At 32.5% G+C, this 16797-nt stretch overlaps 2 protein-coding genes across 4 annotated transcripts in view; one reads left to right on the top strand and one right to left on the bottom strand.

Moving 5' to 3' along the window:
• LOC138713870 (GTPase-activating Rap/Ran-GAP domain-like protein 3) overlaps positions 1-16797 on the bottom strand; it is an 878969-nt gene that overhangs the window by 397647 nt on the left and 464525 nt on the right. The window lies entirely within an intron of this gene.
• The window catches only part of Cyp49a1 (Cytochrome P450 49a1), an 89006-nt gene continuing 85639 nt past the window's right edge, over positions 13431-16797 (top strand). The window contains exon 1 of the mRNA XM_069846336.1: positions 13431-13651. The gene's annotated coding sequence lies outside the window, so the exon portion shown is untranslated. The remainder of the gene's footprint in view (positions 13652-16797) is intronic.

The following is a 16797-nucleotide window of genomic DNA, read 5'->3' as shown; positions in this document are numbered from 1 at the left end:
CAAAAATTGTTCATCAATAAAGTGGTAGATTTTGTATATTAAATAAACAAAAATAATACAGTAAGATTGTGGTAAATTTGAAACATTAAGTAAACAAAAATTGTTCATCAATAAAGTGGTAGATTTTGTATATTAAATAAACAAAAATAATACAGTAAGATTGTGGTAAATTTGAAACATTAAGTAAACAAAAATTGTTCATCAATAGAGTGATAGATTTTGTATATAAAGTAAACAAAAATAATACAGTAAGAATGTGGTAAATTTTAAACATTAAGGAAACAAAAATTGTTCATCAATAAAGTGGTAGATTTTGTATATTAAATAAACAAAAATAATACAGTAAGATTGTGGTAAATTTGAAACATTAAGTAAACAAAAATTGTTCATCAATAAAGTGGTAGATTTTGTATATTAAATAAACAAAAATAATACAGTAAGATTGTGGTAAATTTGAAATATTAAGGAAACAAAAATTGTTCATCAATAAAGTGGTAGATTTTGTATATTAAATAAACAAAAATAATACAGTAAGATTGTGGTAAATTTGAAACATTAAGTAAACAAAAATTGTTCATCAATAAAGTGGTAGATTTTGTATATTAAATAAACAAAAATAATACAGTAAGATTGTGGTAAATTTGAAACATTAAGTAAACAAAAATTGTTCATCAATAGAGTGATAGATTTTGTATATAAAGTAAATAAAAATAATACAGTAAGAATGTGGTAAATTTTAAACATTAAGTAAACAAAATTTTTTCATTAATAGAGTGGTAGATTTTGTATATTAAGTAAAAAAATATATAATACAGTAAGATTGTGGTAAATTTGGTACATTAAGTAAACAAAAATGATACAGTCAGTATCATGATACATTAAGTAAACAATAATGCAGTAAGAGAGTGGAAAATGTGATACATTATTCAAACAAAAGTAGTATTTACAGATTGGTACAATTTTCAATGAGATCTGGTACATTCTGTTTTTGGTCAATGGTAACAATGGATATTAGCATTGAAAGGGGAAGGTATAGAGACTTCCGAAGTAATCGCAGATTGGTTTCAAGATTGCAGGCAGATCGTGTTTCTATCTTGACTGCCTGCCTGCACAATTGGACGGGATCGCGTCGACCTGCATTATCGTCTATCTTCGCATTACGTTTACTGAAATGTGTTGTGTCGGTGTTACGCGAAAATCTGGCCATTTCATCCTACTCACCTTAGAACAATAATGCTATTCAAAGTTTAAATCAATTAAGAACGATGTCGGTATTTTGAGAAGGTACCACATTTATTTCAATATACGAACGCTTTTATGTAGAACTACATGTTTAGAGGTTTCCGCTTCGACACCAGAGGGACTCGGAACATTGAGTAAGCTTCACATAAAACTGACTTGACACAGGACAGCACATGACAATAAGCGTGAATTCTCTAGGCGGGATTCAAACCAGCGACCGTAGCTTCCGCGCGGCCAAAAGTTCGCGCCTGAACCGCAGGATTGAAGAGTAATTTAATATCTATTATTTAATTATTGGTAATTAGCAATATGTTGATGCGCACTCATTATCCCTGGATTGCTTAGATTACTTTTGCATTAGTGCCACACGTCCGTAATGAGCGGGAACCGATGGCTAATTAATTACCTCGTTCTGTCAGCGATTTCAATTAATTGTGTCTCATTTTGTGGATAGCAAGCCCGCGTTTCATTTCTGAATCCCCTCCCTGCATTCTCGTCTAAAAAACAACAGCTATTTATTGTTTCTCAAACTGAGGAGATATTACGTTTCATCTCTCATAACAAACATTGACTTGTACTTGGACTCTCACTTTGAGAGAGGAACAGACGTTAAGAGTGTTCGAGAATAAGATTTTTAGGAAAATATTTGTGGCTAAGAGGGATGAAGTTACAGGAGAATGGAGAAAGTTACACAACGCAGAACTGCACGCATTGTATTCTTCACCTGACATAATTAGGAACATTAAATCCAGACGTTTGAGATGGGCAGGGCATGTAGCACGTATGGGCTAATCCAGAAATGCATATAGAGTGTTAGTTGGAAGGCCGGAGGGAAAAAGACTTTTGGGCAGGCCGAGACGTAGATGGGAGGATAATATAAAAATGAATTTGAGTGAAGTGGGATATGATGGTAGAGACTGCATTAATCTTGCTCAGGGATGGCGGGCTTATGTGAAGACGGCAATGAACCTTCGAGTTCCTTAAAAGCCAGTAGTAAATAAGACGTGTTTAGGGAAAGCCGTTGATTTAATTCCCAATATGCTCAGTCAATTTAAGAGAGTAGTCTATTATGATAATACATGATTGAAAGAATTTTAGTTTAAAAGTGCAGAAATTTGATCCGAACAAATATAACATTGTAAAATTCCTTTGTAAAACGAAAAGTTACACATGTTGGGATCAAATTTCTGCACTTTTAAATTCTGCAATTATTTATTATCAGAATACTCTGCTCTCTTAAATTGACTGAGCATTTTGGGACCTTTCCGAAAACGCGCTATGAAATGTTTTATATAAAACAATTTTTATCTAAATAAGGCGGCAAGAACGAACAAAATTATATTAAACATTTTATATAAAATATCTCAAAGAATAACCGCCTGATATTAATGACAATACTTACGGTTCACCCTATATAGCCTATACAATGTTTAAGTCCGACAAGTGGCCTGGGTGACATTCGTGAATCCGATACTAACAGGTGGACCATTCTGCCTTAGTCCCTGATAGAGCCTGATGACTAACCTCATAAGCCCCATGGACCCATAGCTCCTAGCCCTTCCTAGACCAACATCGGAAACCCGTTAACCGATATAATATGATTATAAATGTGCAATTACAACAGTAAATTAAAAAAATGTAGAATTATGAAACAAAATTGCTATAGCAAATGAATTGGGAGTAACCAATAGAAGTGTAGAAATTTCTACGATAAATAAATGTTATAGACCAGATTGGGTTTATGAATGTAAAATTATTCCAGCGGTCTAAAGGAAAAAGGTGAGGTAGTACAGAATTACGAAAAGAACATTACTGTAGTAAAATATGGAAAGATGAAAAGATGGCAAGTTGCACTTAGAATAGAAAACAGCGTATTCTAAGCCAGCGGTGGCGAAAATGCTATCGTGCGCCGAGCCACTGTGTAACCTGCAACGTGGCATAGCACCTGTGGAGGGAGGCGGACACCCGAAGGGGAATTGAAGCAACTGTCTGACATTAACGGTTTTTAATTTTCCTTACGTCAAGCATTTAAATAAAATTTATATACAGTACAAGGTTACAAACTAATGTTTAGTATGTGTAACGAAGAAAGAAATGAACAAGAAAACATAGGACACATTATCACAACCTAAAATTAACTGTCTTCAGAATGTCTCTGCGACAGAGTTTCAAAATCAGGAATTATGTCACTTACTGCCAGTCGTAGTTGATCACGAAGGTATTTGTCTGTCAGTCGTGATCTAAATTTGGTTTTTATTATTTTAATTGTTGAAAATAATTTTTCACAAACGTAAGTTGTAGCGAACATGGCTTCAACAGAGCAAGCGAAAGAACGAAGCTTCAAATATTTATTTTTTTGCCAAAGATTTGAAAAGTTCAACATTTGTCAAATCCTTACATCTAGCTTTCATTTAACATCACATTGTAAATATGTGAGTTTAAATTGAAGATCTAACCGCATTATTCGTACATCTGCTGAAAAAGGATCGACGTACAGCGATGATGATGATGATGATAATAATAATAATAATAATAATAATAATAATAATAATAATAATAATAATAATAATAATAATAACAACACTTAATCTTTCAATGTTTCATCAGTAACATGTAGTAACTTATAATGCCGTTTTATGTTATACAACCGTTTTCCTAGTAATATTTGTGAACAAATCATACATTTAATATTCTCATCATATTGTCAGCAAAAAATTCGTCCTCCCATCCTACTTGAAACTTTCGTTTTTATAGAGGTACATGGTTTCGAGAGAGATATTGCGACGATACGCCACTCGCAGGTCCGAGACAAATACAAATAGAACGGAGTTTGACTCCAGTGAGTGAGAGGGTGGGGGTTGTAGGTAGGAAGCAAGGGAAATGCACTGCGAGCCACATTTTCGCCGCGGCTGTTCTAAGCTAACCTATTTGTCGCTCATCAACTGTCCCATCTCTTAGCAACCTTAACACAATTCATGTGACTCAAATTTTACTTTATTATAAATGCAGTTATCTTTTTCTGATTGTCCGCAGCAGTCCAGTTGCATCTCTCGTACCTTTTCCCTTCCTGGAGTCAAAGTGGTCATCTTCCAGCTGTTCTTCCATCTTAGAATATAAACTTCGAGACAGTATTCGCAAGAGAAATACAAGAACTAAAGTCCATAAAAAAATTGGCGAGACCTGTTCTCATGTATGGAAGTGAAGCTTGAATATGATGAACACCGAATATGAAGTTTTTAAGAAGAAGCGCTGTCTATAGTAGATTAGACAAGAAGGAAAATTGGGATATTTTGAAATAATTAAATATTGACTCAGCTTTAAAGAGAATTAAAAATGATAGACAGAAATGGAAATGTCATATACTCAGAATGCCTGAAACAAGGATACCGCGCCAAGCCCTTTAGGAACAAGATCTTTGGTCGTCCGCTGAAAAGATGGACCGTGACAGGCCACAGGCTTGATACGTGATAAGAAGAAGAAGAATGTGATAAGTCAGTGATGTCAAAGCAAGCGCATTTTTCTGACCTTGACGTCGTGCGCGGGCAGCAAGCGCTAAGTATGGAAAGAAGAAGGGTTGTGTATATGAATAAGCAATGTGTTAGATTAAGAAAACAGTGGTGCACAAACTACAAACGGAACGTGAAATTTTATGTCGTTATTTTTATATGGCTGCTTTCTGTTTGATATTATCTATATTGTCTGTAAAACAAAAGTACTAACACTGATTTCTTAATGTTGCACCTGTGTTTTAAATCTTAATAACATAATAGAGAGTTAAGAAGGAATATACACTTAAATTCCATAGTAGTATAATATTATACTGTATTAAGTGGATGAAACACATCATTCATAAAGAAAGTGATATTCCAAAGAAAGAGATTGAGTATGGCATGATAAGTTGGAATTTATATTGATGGTATCTTTAGCCTTACAAAAGTAATCAATAAACTAATCAAAACAATATTACAGTACAAAGCAAAGTTACCTAGGTACTGTATCTGTTTTAAGTGTAACTAATATTACATAACAAAACACTTATCGCATTATGTTTTTAAGGTGATATTTGTGAGCAACTTCCTATCATCAGAATATTAAATTATTATCTCGAAATCTGCTAAAGCTATAGAGCTGACATTTTTACAACACATGGGCACGTATCTTTTGCTTATGATGTAACAGTAGTTGCTTTGTTAATTCATTTCCTTACAAACAATTTCCATGGGAATATTTTCAAAATTTTCAGTACACTATCTTCAGTAATACGTATATACGGTATATTGGATTTACGAAAACATTCTGTAAGGCTACTAAATAAATTGGCCTATACCTGAAAATTTCACTTTTCTACACGAAAAGTTGAGAAAATATTTCTTTTGAATAAAAAATTCAAACTTGTGAAAAATGAACATTAAAATTAAAACTTACATTCTTATAATGCACTTATACTTCTCAGGAAAATCTAAAAATTAACATGGATAAAGTTTTTATAAGTTCTCTTCCCTTTATCCCTTGAATCAGTGCTGGCCATCCCTGAATATAGCTCGACCAAGCGGCATATACCACCTCTTTCGTCTGTCTCTTTCCTTTCCGCTGTAAAGCGCTCAGGCTCTCCTGAGCTCTAAAGCGCGCGCTTGCTCCCGTGGGCATCAATCGACATGCCTGTGATAATTCAAGCACAAGGAAGACGTCTTGTGGCGGTCGTACGTCTGTTGTTTTGCCTTGAAGCTCACGTGTATCAGAAACAACATAAACACGCTGAGCGACCGATTCTGAAGGCGAATGTACTAGCAGGCGAGTTATGTCACAGCCACTCCCACACGATGCTGTCTAGGCCCCGGGCTCGTTACGCTACATGTGGCTATGTAGGCTGATGGTGAAACCTGTTACGCCGGCCAGGAACTGGCACAAGGCCGTGACCCCCCACTGCATTGCCGGAAACAAAGCGGTGCACTGCGGAAGCGGCAACAAGGGTTTTATGGCTTGCAACTCTGATTATGCAGTTTAATGCAGTTTAGACTATTTTGAGAAAGGGTAAAGAACTTGAAGGAATGAAGTCCATAGTAAGATACATGTTTGCGATGAAATTTCTGAATTTCTTATGTTCTCAGAAAGAAAATATGAAATACTATAGACACAAATAATCATACACACATTACCTTCATTTTATTTACTTATTTATTTATTTATTTTTATTAATTTATTCATTTACTTATTTATTCATTTATTTACTTATTTATTTATTTTTTATTCATTTATTCATTTATTTATTTATTTACTTATTTATTTATTCATTTATTTATTTATTTACTTATTTATTTATTCATTTATTTATTTACTTATTTACTTATTTATTTATTCATTTATTAATTCAGTTATTTATTTATTTATACATTTATTCATTCATTTATTTACTTATTTATTTATTCATTTATTCATTCATTTATTTATTTACTTATTTATTTTTTATTCATTTATTCATTTATTTAATTATTTACTTATTTATTTATTCATTTATTTATTCATTTATTTACTTATTTATTAATTTTTTATTCATTTATTTATTTATTTTTTATTTATTTATTTACTTATTTATTTATTTACTTATTTATTTATTCATTTATTTATTTACTTATTTATTTATTTATTCATTTATTTATTCAGTTATTCATTTATTTATTTATACATTTATTTATTCATTTATTTACTTATTTATTTATTCATTTATTTATTTATTTACTTATTTATTTATTTATTCATTTATTTACTTATTTATTTATTTATTCATTTATTTATTCAGTTATTCATTTATTTATTTATACATTTATTTATTCATTTATTTATTCATTTATTTACTTATTTATTTATTCATTTATTTATTTATTCATTTATTTATTCAGTTATTCATTTATTTATTTATACATTTATTTATTCATTCATTTATTTATTTACTTATTTATTCATTCATTTATTTATTTATTTATTTACTTATTTATTTATTTATTCATTTATTTACTATTTATTTATTTATCTATTCACACGCGAATTTTACTTATAGCGAGTAAAGAGGTAGGTTTGGAAGTAAATCCTGCAAAGACAAAGTATATGTCTATGTCTCGTGATCAGAATATAAGGGACATCATTTTATTTTTACTAACATTTCTAATATTAACCTGGCTATACCTTTGAATCAACGGTTGACAATCGGAAACACCGTTTGCTATCCCCTTCCACGACTGGAGTTCGATGATACTAGGTATAGGAGGGAAGAAAAGTAGTTCATCCATTTACGTAAACTAGGAAATATCAAAATTTTGAGTTTGATAATTTTCATTAGGTTTTTGTTTAATCAAAATACAGTACAGTATTAACAATGAATGTTTTTACTCACGAACTGAGCTGTCCATTCGGACGTATTCATTATGCAGTGTATATTATACTGTCTACAGCACATTAGCGTACAATATAGAGAATGAAGTTAAATTGAAAAATAATCATAATATGGATATTTAAACACATTTTTGAAAATGGTGGCCGTTCATTTCGGTACAGGCTTCAGTTCTTTTGTGCATATTATCGCACTATAGACTATTGTACCTAATTCCAATTACTGTACCAGTTTCGTCCTTAGTACTAGTAATTATGTTGAAATAATTCTGTACCTACTCTATAAAAGAGTACTTTACGTACTGTGAATTCAATCTTCACTTCTACCCAATTCGAAAAGATAAAATTACTCAGACATGCTATCTAATGTCCGTTCAAGTGGTTTTGTCGCAGGGTCGTAGAAAGGGGGGAAATCACGTGAAAATGAGGCCCTTTTATTCAAGCTATTTCAAATAGTTGTATAATATTACGTAGACGTCCAATTCCTAACAGAAAATAATGTTTTCAGAAAAGAGCTAAGACAGCCCAGCCACTAGCTTTTACAGAGGGGCGAGGATAAGTGGTTGGGGGAAACCGGGATGCGACGTAGATAAATGGACGACAGTACCTGTGCGAAAATATGATTCAATATTGAAAGTTCTTTCGTCACTGGAAAACGCGAACATATTTCTGGAAAATACATTACTCACTAACTCAGTACTGTTTACTATATATGGCCTTGGGTCTATGTGGAGGACAGTTGAACTTCATTAGTAGAAGGGGTGGGAGTGAAGTACATTCAAAAACTCAGGTACAATAAAAATTGAAGTAAAAATAAAATGATGTCCCTGTAGTACGAAATGGAAATATAAAAATTTGAAATTTATCCTTTGAAGAGGTGGAAAATTCAAATACCTTTGAGCAACAGTAACAAATATAAATGTGAGTTGGGAAGAAATTAAACGTAGAATAAATTGGAAAATACCTCTCATTCGGTTGAGAAGCTTTTGGCATCCAGTCTGCTCTCAAAAAAGCCGAAAATTGGAATTTATAAAACAGTTATATTACCGGTTGTTCAATATGGTTGTGAAACTTGCATTCTAACTTTGAGAGAGGAACAGAGGTTAAGGGTGTTTAAGAATAAGGTGTTTAGGAAAATATTCGGGGCAAAGAGGGATGATGTCCAGAAGTGTTTCTTGTGGCACTGCTGTTCAGAAGGAAAAGGAAGAGGGCCAAAGACGGTGATGGGCAAGACGTCTCACCGTATAGGCCAACTCAATTTCAAGTTGTCTTGCACTTGTTCAATGACGCAATACGAGTTATGTGACCCCAAAATTGGAACGACATGCCTATTAACATTATGATGCTTAAAAATATATTGCTAACGCATTACATTACATATTACACAACCAAATCATTTTTCCGTGCATATTAAGGCAATATAAAAAAGGGATCAAAATCAGACCCTGACTGAGCCTTTCTAGGTAGGCCTATGTCACCATATCCAGTCTTCCTAGTGTTAAAATAAATCAAACCAGCGACTATTATCTTCAAATGTTCTTCACGTTTGAAAAGTTACAATCATGGATTACTTCACATTTAAGTAACTAATTCAGTTGCAAGTAATCATAGGTTCCTGTCCTTCCTCAGCGGATTCACGGACTATGCTTCTTTGTTGGACTCTTCAGGGAAGTTCGAACTTTACTCCAAGTAGCACATAGAAATGTTTACTACGCTTTGACGGCTTTCCAAGGGCTTCTGCATTTATAATAAAGTAAAATTTGCGTCACATGAATTGTGTTAAGGTTGCTAAGAGATGGGACAGTTGATGACAGATAGATAGGTTAGCTTAGAATACGCTGTTTTCTATTCTAAATGCAAGTTAGCATCTTTTCATCTTTCCATATTTTACTACAGTAATGTTCCTTGTGCGAGATCGTACGTATTTGCTTGTTTTCCGCACAGAACCAATACGCGGTAAGTGTGAAATACCACATTCAGTATTCCCAACGTAACACACATAACAATTTCCCTCTTCTTACCGCTTAAGCGCGACATTCATTTTACTGCTTTAGGCTTTTAACATATTATTTTTAGAGACGTTTAACATAGTAATAATTATAAATTGGAAACTTACCACTGCAATTTCACCTAAATTGCAATGTTAATTATTGTTTTTAAATATTTGCAAAAATTAAGTAAAGTCTACTACTCCACGAAACTTATTGCATTCCTGATACAAGTAACATTAAGGAAGCCGTGAAAAAATCAACAAGATTCCAGATGCCGATGTTATTACTGCAATATGTTATATAAATAATATTGTTAAAATATTAAAATGAAAAATAAATCATTACATAACCTTGCCGTTTGTTTTAAGTTCGCATTTATAGACAGGGGAGGAAAAAAAGACAGACGTATTATCACGGCCTGCTAGAGTATAGTAAACACAGAAAACATTTTATACCAACAATGTTGAAAGATATTTTGGTTTTCCGAAGTTGCCGTCATTAAACAGAAACCAACATGGAGATTTCATTGCAACTAATTAGAAATTCGTCTTTCAGGTATGTAATAAACGATCTTCGCACAAAATAATGTACGATACACGAGCGGTATGTTTGTTTTCATGTTCTCGGAAATTAAAAAAGCTCAACTACATTTCGCTTTTTCAATTTTTTCCTCGAACATGAAAACGTCAACAGACCGCTCTTGTAACGTATATTACTATTTCGTAATTCTATGCTAGCTCACCTTTTTCTTTTAGACCGCTGGAATAACTTTACTTTCATAAACCCAATCTGGTTCACCACATTTATTTTATAGTAGAAATTTCTACATTTCTATTGGTTACTCCCAATTCATTTACTATAGCAATTTTGTTACATAATTCCACATTTTTTCATTTACTGTTGTAATTGCACATTTATAATCATATTATATGATTAACGGGTTTCCGATGCTGGTCTAGGAAGGGCTAGGAGCTCTGGGTCCGTGGGGCTTATCAGGTTACTCATCAGGCTCTATCATGGACTGAGGCAGAATAGTCCACCAGTTAGCATCGGGTTTACGAATGCCACCCAGGCCACTTGTCGAACTTAAACAATCAATGTATATATAGAGTGAACCGTAAGTAATGTCATTAATATCAGGCGGTTATTCTTTGAGATATTTCAAATAAAATAGTAATATACGTTACTAGAGCGGTATGTTGATGTTTTCATGGTCGAGGAAAAGATTGAAAAAGCGAAACGTAGTTGAGCTTTTTCAATTTCCGAGAACATGAAAACAAACATACCGCTCGTGTATCGTACATTATTTTGTGCGAAGATCGTTTATTACGTACCTAAAAGACGAATTTCTAATTAGTTGCAATGAAATCTCCATGTTGGTTTCTGTTTAATGACGCCAACTTCGGAACACCAAAATATCTTTCTTCAACATTGTTGCTGTAAAATGTTTTCTGTGTTTACTATACTCCAGCAGGCCGTGATTTACGTCTGTCTTTTTTTTTTCCCCCAGTCTATAAATGCGAACTTAAAACAAACGGTAAGGTTATGTAATGATTTATTTTTCATTTTAATATTTTAACAATATTATTTATATAACATATTGCAGTAATAACATCGGCATCTGGAATCTCGTTGATTTTTTCACGGCTTCCTTAATGTTACTTGTATCAGGAATGCAATAAGTTTCGTGGAGTAGTAGACTTTACTTAATTTTTGCAAATATTTAAAAACAATAATTAACATTGCAATTTAGGTGAAATTGCAGTGGTAAGTTTCCAATTTATAATTATTACTATGTTAAACGTCTCTAAAAATAATATGTTAAAAGCCTAAAGCAGTAAAATGAATGTCGCGCTTAAGCGGTAAGAAGAGGGAAATTGTTATGTGTGTTACGTTGGGAATACTGAATGTGGTATTTCACACTTACCGCGTATTGGTTCTGTGCGGAAAACAAGCAAATACGCACGATCTCGCACAAACTATGTTACATCATTTTTGTATCCAGTACACATTTTTCAAGTATTATCAGGAATTCTGAATCCCTAGTATGTTATAATTTTATCAGTAGCAGTGAAAAATGAAAGACAAGTGTTTTGTCATAAAAACTTCAAATCATTTTCCTCGGAAAATGGTACGTGATGGGGCAATTTGGATTTTTAATTCAGATTTATGGTACACATATTAGTAATATTCCCTTATTTTTTATTTTGGAGCAAGACAAAAAGTAAAAATTTGTTGTTCAGTGTAATTTCTTGTCATAATACACTTTTCTCTTAAATTGACTGGACATTTAGGGAATTAAATCAACGGATCTCCCAAAACACGCCATGAAGCGTTTCATATAAAACCACTTTATCTCGAAAAGAAAGCAAAAACGAGAAAAATTGTATTACACTTTTTTATTTTTAAATTTCTCAAAGAATAACACCCTGAAATTAACCCTTTGCGGCATAGTTGTTGTTCAGAAAAGCCACAGTTTTCTTCCTTTCTCTACAATTATATTAAAATCCCTCTTCATCTTATACAGTTTCAGTTGCTAGAAATTGGAACTCGCATCCGAGTGATGTAAGGGGTTGTTGGACAATAACTTCATTTAGGTCCAAATTACATAAATTCCTACTTAACAGATTAATTACTGATTAATATTTGTTACTTAAAATGAAACTAACATCTGTCCATTCTTATTATTATCATTAATTGCTCTAAATAGATTTACAAAACCTCTAATGGCAATTACATTAATATTTTCATTATAAAAATATATTTTAGATTTATATATATATATTTTTTTCTCCCTTTAACATAGTCCTAGTAAGCTTATATTAAATTAATTTTCATCATTTTACTAGCTATCTCAAATATTAAATTAATTATAATTGATTGAATTAAATTAGCTCATAAATTAAGTTACTACTTTACCTTATAGGTTTATCTAAATTTAAATAAATACATATGTAGTCTACTAGTCGTTAAAATTGAAGAATATTGCTGGAGAACCTTTTAAGTGTAGTGTAAATATTTGTAATTTAAATATGTATTGTATTGATTAAGGCTGGTTGAGTGGAAGAGAAGGCCTTATGGCCTTAACTCTGCCAGCTAAAATAAAACATTATTATTATTATTATTATTATTATTATTATTATTATTATTATTATTATTATTATTATTGTTATAGCGGTCGCTTACAGTGACCATCTTTTTTTAATTGTGTGCGTAGTTAAAATTTTGGAAAAAAAAATTGATCGAAGCTTTGTTATTATTCATGATATTACAAGCATAAAAAATTACTTTTTTTTGGCTTAATGTTTTGCAAAGAGTTAATGATATTATTTACGGGTCACTCTGTATAGGGTACAATTGGGCTAAAGTGTAGCTAAGTGTACAGGTTCCGGGTCCAGTTCTCCTGTAGGCAAGCCAATACTGAATAAGTTATATCACATTAGGACATATTTTACTGACCGATAGCTGTTCTATAGGTATCGACAGTGTTATGTTCGCAAGATGAAAACCACACTGAAAATCGGGTGTGAATAGGACAAAAACATCTGTACAAGTTATAGTAAACACGCGGCTTGCAGAAACAAGCGAGACTCGCGTGGGAAGGATCACGTCGCTTAGCAACGCAAAAACTGCCAACAGTTGAATGCAGGCTGACGTGAAAGGAAAGCCAATTCCTATCACATGGAAGCTAGATATTGGATCAGGGTGAACCGGGTTCGCTGTACGGGGAGGGAATTTCCTCCTTCCTCCTTCCCTCTCCGTGGTTATTACCAAACGAATAGAAAGTCCGGCGGGAGGCCTATCCATTCCACACTCATCTCCGAGGAGTGGGCAGGCTTTTCTGATTCCAATTGCCCCGGCAGTTATGTCATAGCTGCGTACACGAGGATATAAATATCACCGGCGATAGTCTGTGGTCAGGACAGAATGCGTTCAGTGGCCAGGTTCGGTGTTCGGGCCCAGGCGTGTGCAAGTGAATGACATATCGGTGCCGAAGTGAAAGACTTGACGGTCTGACGTAATTGAAAACAAAGGTAACGTGTGAATGGGTTAGCCACAGGGGGCAGTGACACTAGCAACAATATATATATATATATATATATATATATATATATATATATATATATATATATATATATATAAATTACAGATAAAGCATGAACTATTCAGGTGTTTAATTTCTTTAATTAGCTAGTATTGAAGCTAAAAATGTGTTGTGAATTTCATAGTTACTTCGTACAGATTTTTTTTTCGATTTTTAACTACAAAATTACATTTCCTTACGCATTTATCACAACAATTGAGCCGTTCAGAGCAGAAGTGGTGTAAGTCAAAAATGGATAATGAGGATTAAAGTAAACATTCTGTAAAATACAGCGCAAAGTGACAATTAATATTCAATTTATTTAAACTATTAGTAGTCAGTGGATAGCACGAAGGACATATTAACTGCTACTTTGCGCTGTATTTTACAGAATTTTTACTTTAATCCTTATTACCCAATTTTGACTTACATCACTTTTGCTCTGAACGGCTCAACTGTTACAAATCACGCCACTCTTGTAAATTCTTTAAGACTGTACATTAGGATGCATAATTAAATTGTAAAGAATCAAATTCCAGAAGTCGTATGATTTGTAACAATTTTTTGTGATAAGTGCGTAAGAATGACGTAATTTTTAGTTAAAAATTGGAAAACAAGATCTGTACAAAGCAATTAACAAGACATTTTTAGCATTAGAACACTAGCCAATTAAAGAAATGACACTTTGAATAGTTAATTCTCTATTTGTAATATTTTTTTATTCTTAAAACTAAAGACAAATTGTATTTTACTAACAACTTCAAATTAGTGTAACTTTGAAAATATTGAGATTAGGACAAATGTTTATATGACATTTTTTGTTCAGAATGTCTTCGAAAATAAACTTCGTAAGTGACGGTAAATCCTCTGAATCACCCTGTCTATATATTAATATCATCATAAATGAAGAGTCCACTGCAAAAATAATGGATGTCATTTGGAATACATATTGCAGGAGAAGCAGTTGAAAGTTTGAAATGCTTAGCGCTCAAAGCTTAACTGTGATATTCCGATCATTACTGGACAATGACTATCAGTTTTAATGCCATATAACTCTCTATGTACATTCTATATGTCTTAAGCTATGCATTGACAGTCTTGGTTCATTTTCGACAAGAAAGTGACATCCATCATTCTTGCAGTGGACTCTTCATTTGTAACAATTTTTTGTGATAAGTGCGTAAGAATGATGGAATTTTTAGTTAAAAATTGGAAAACAAAATCTGTACAAAGCAATAAACAACAATTTTTAGCTTCAGAACACTAGCTAATTAAAGAAGTGATACTTCTGAATAGTTCTTTCTCTATTTGTAATATTTTCTTTACTCTTAAAACTAAAGAAAAGGGTGTTTTACTAACACCTTCAAATTAGTGTAACTTTGAAAATATTGAGATTAGGACAAATGTTTATATGATTTTTTTTTGCTCAGAATGTCTTCGGAAATAAGCTCCGTAAGTGACGGTAAATCCCCGTGAATCACCCTGTATATATTACTATCTGTAGTAATGTCACGAGAGGTCTGAGATCTGCCGATAAATCCACGAGCGAATTGAGTGGATTTATCTGGGAAATCTCAGACCTCGAGTGACATTTATTAGGACTATTTCGTGAATAAAATAAAAATTTAAATAATATATCCCTAAAATTCGATCACAAAATGTTAATAATTGTATATTAACGAATACTTAACCTATTCAGACATTGTGAAGTTGAAATACTCGTAGATGAATATCGATTATTGCAATAAAGAAATTCGATGTTATTATGCAGTAATGCCAATTGCGAAAAGCGAAATACAGGTTTAACAATGTTAATTACATGTACTGGACTTTTCTCTTATTATTATAACATAAATACATTTTCATTATCTTCTGAAATCATAATTTAATTTAACAGTAACAGTGGGGACAGCTATATACCAATACTTATGTATTCACAGCGAGACATGTTGCTACATAGAGAAGCCATCTCTGTATAATTGAATCCAGAAAAAAATGGGCTACTTTCTTTCCATGAAACACTATATTCACAGGATCGCAACAGAAATTCTCCAAGAGGAGCAAAATTACATGAAAAATAATGTAAGTATAAATTTCTATGTGATTTTTGCTTGTAACGATGGCAGCAGAAATTCCTGTTTTCTCTAAAAACAGGTTAAAATTAATTAAAACACGAATTTTATTACGCCATACGGAAGGTAGTTTGACCAAAGATCTTATTATTATTACTATGCAAGGTCTTTGGGTTTGATATGCGATGATGTTACATAAATTTGAATATCTGACTTTCTATTAATTGTTTAATTTCATTCACAAAATACAAATTTTAGAGGCTACAATTATAGGTTAAGTTACCTGTGAGAGCAGGACCAATGTCAGCTGTGCCTTATTTCGACCGTTACAATCAGTGCTACACGAAAGCATTTTTTATAGCTCGACAAACGCATTCTCGCTGTAGTGTGTAACGGAACTAAAGCTGTATCTATACAGTTCAATATTCCAATCGCGTATGCGTGCAATCTGGGAAGAACATTGAAAGAATCAAGTTTAAAAGGTACGTTCAATTAAGAGGCATGAAGATTCTGTGTCTACATGGTGCGCCGTTTTGAACGTCGTCTTCACTGCGTAAATATATTAATTAATATTAAATATCAATCTTGCATTCATTGCTTTAAAGTTGAAAGAAAAGTTTAACCGTGTAGTTGCAGCTGAATGTATTCATGACCATCAATTTACGGGGAAACAGTTGGCGACAACGACTAAACAAAAGAACGACCATGCGGTAAATTGATAGCGATAAATCTAGCTGCAAAATTATCGCAAAGTGTGACTGTGATTGGTTGGAATTCAAAATTTCATTACATTTCATTGGTCGAAAATGGAATGACGTCATATAAACGAAATAGTCACCATAATTAATATAATTGTGTGATTTATTTTCAAAATTCTTCAAAAACCTGTTTTTAGAGAAAACAGGAATTTCTGCTGCCATCGTTACAAGCAAAAATCATAATAGGAATTTATACTTGCATTAATTTTCATGTAATTTTTCTCCTCTTGAAGAATTTCTGTTGCGGTTCTGTGGATATAGTGTTT

The sequence above is a fragment of the Periplaneta americana genome, chromosome 14 (assembly GCF_040183065.1).
Source record: "Periplaneta americana isolate PAMFEO1 chromosome 14, P.americana_PAMFEO1_priV1, whole genome shotgun sequence".
Classification (NCBI taxonomy): domain Eukaryota; kingdom Metazoa; phylum Arthropoda; class Insecta; order Blattodea; family Blattidae; genus Periplaneta; species Periplaneta americana.
This window is presented reverse-complemented; position numbering and strand designations above follow the sequence as displayed.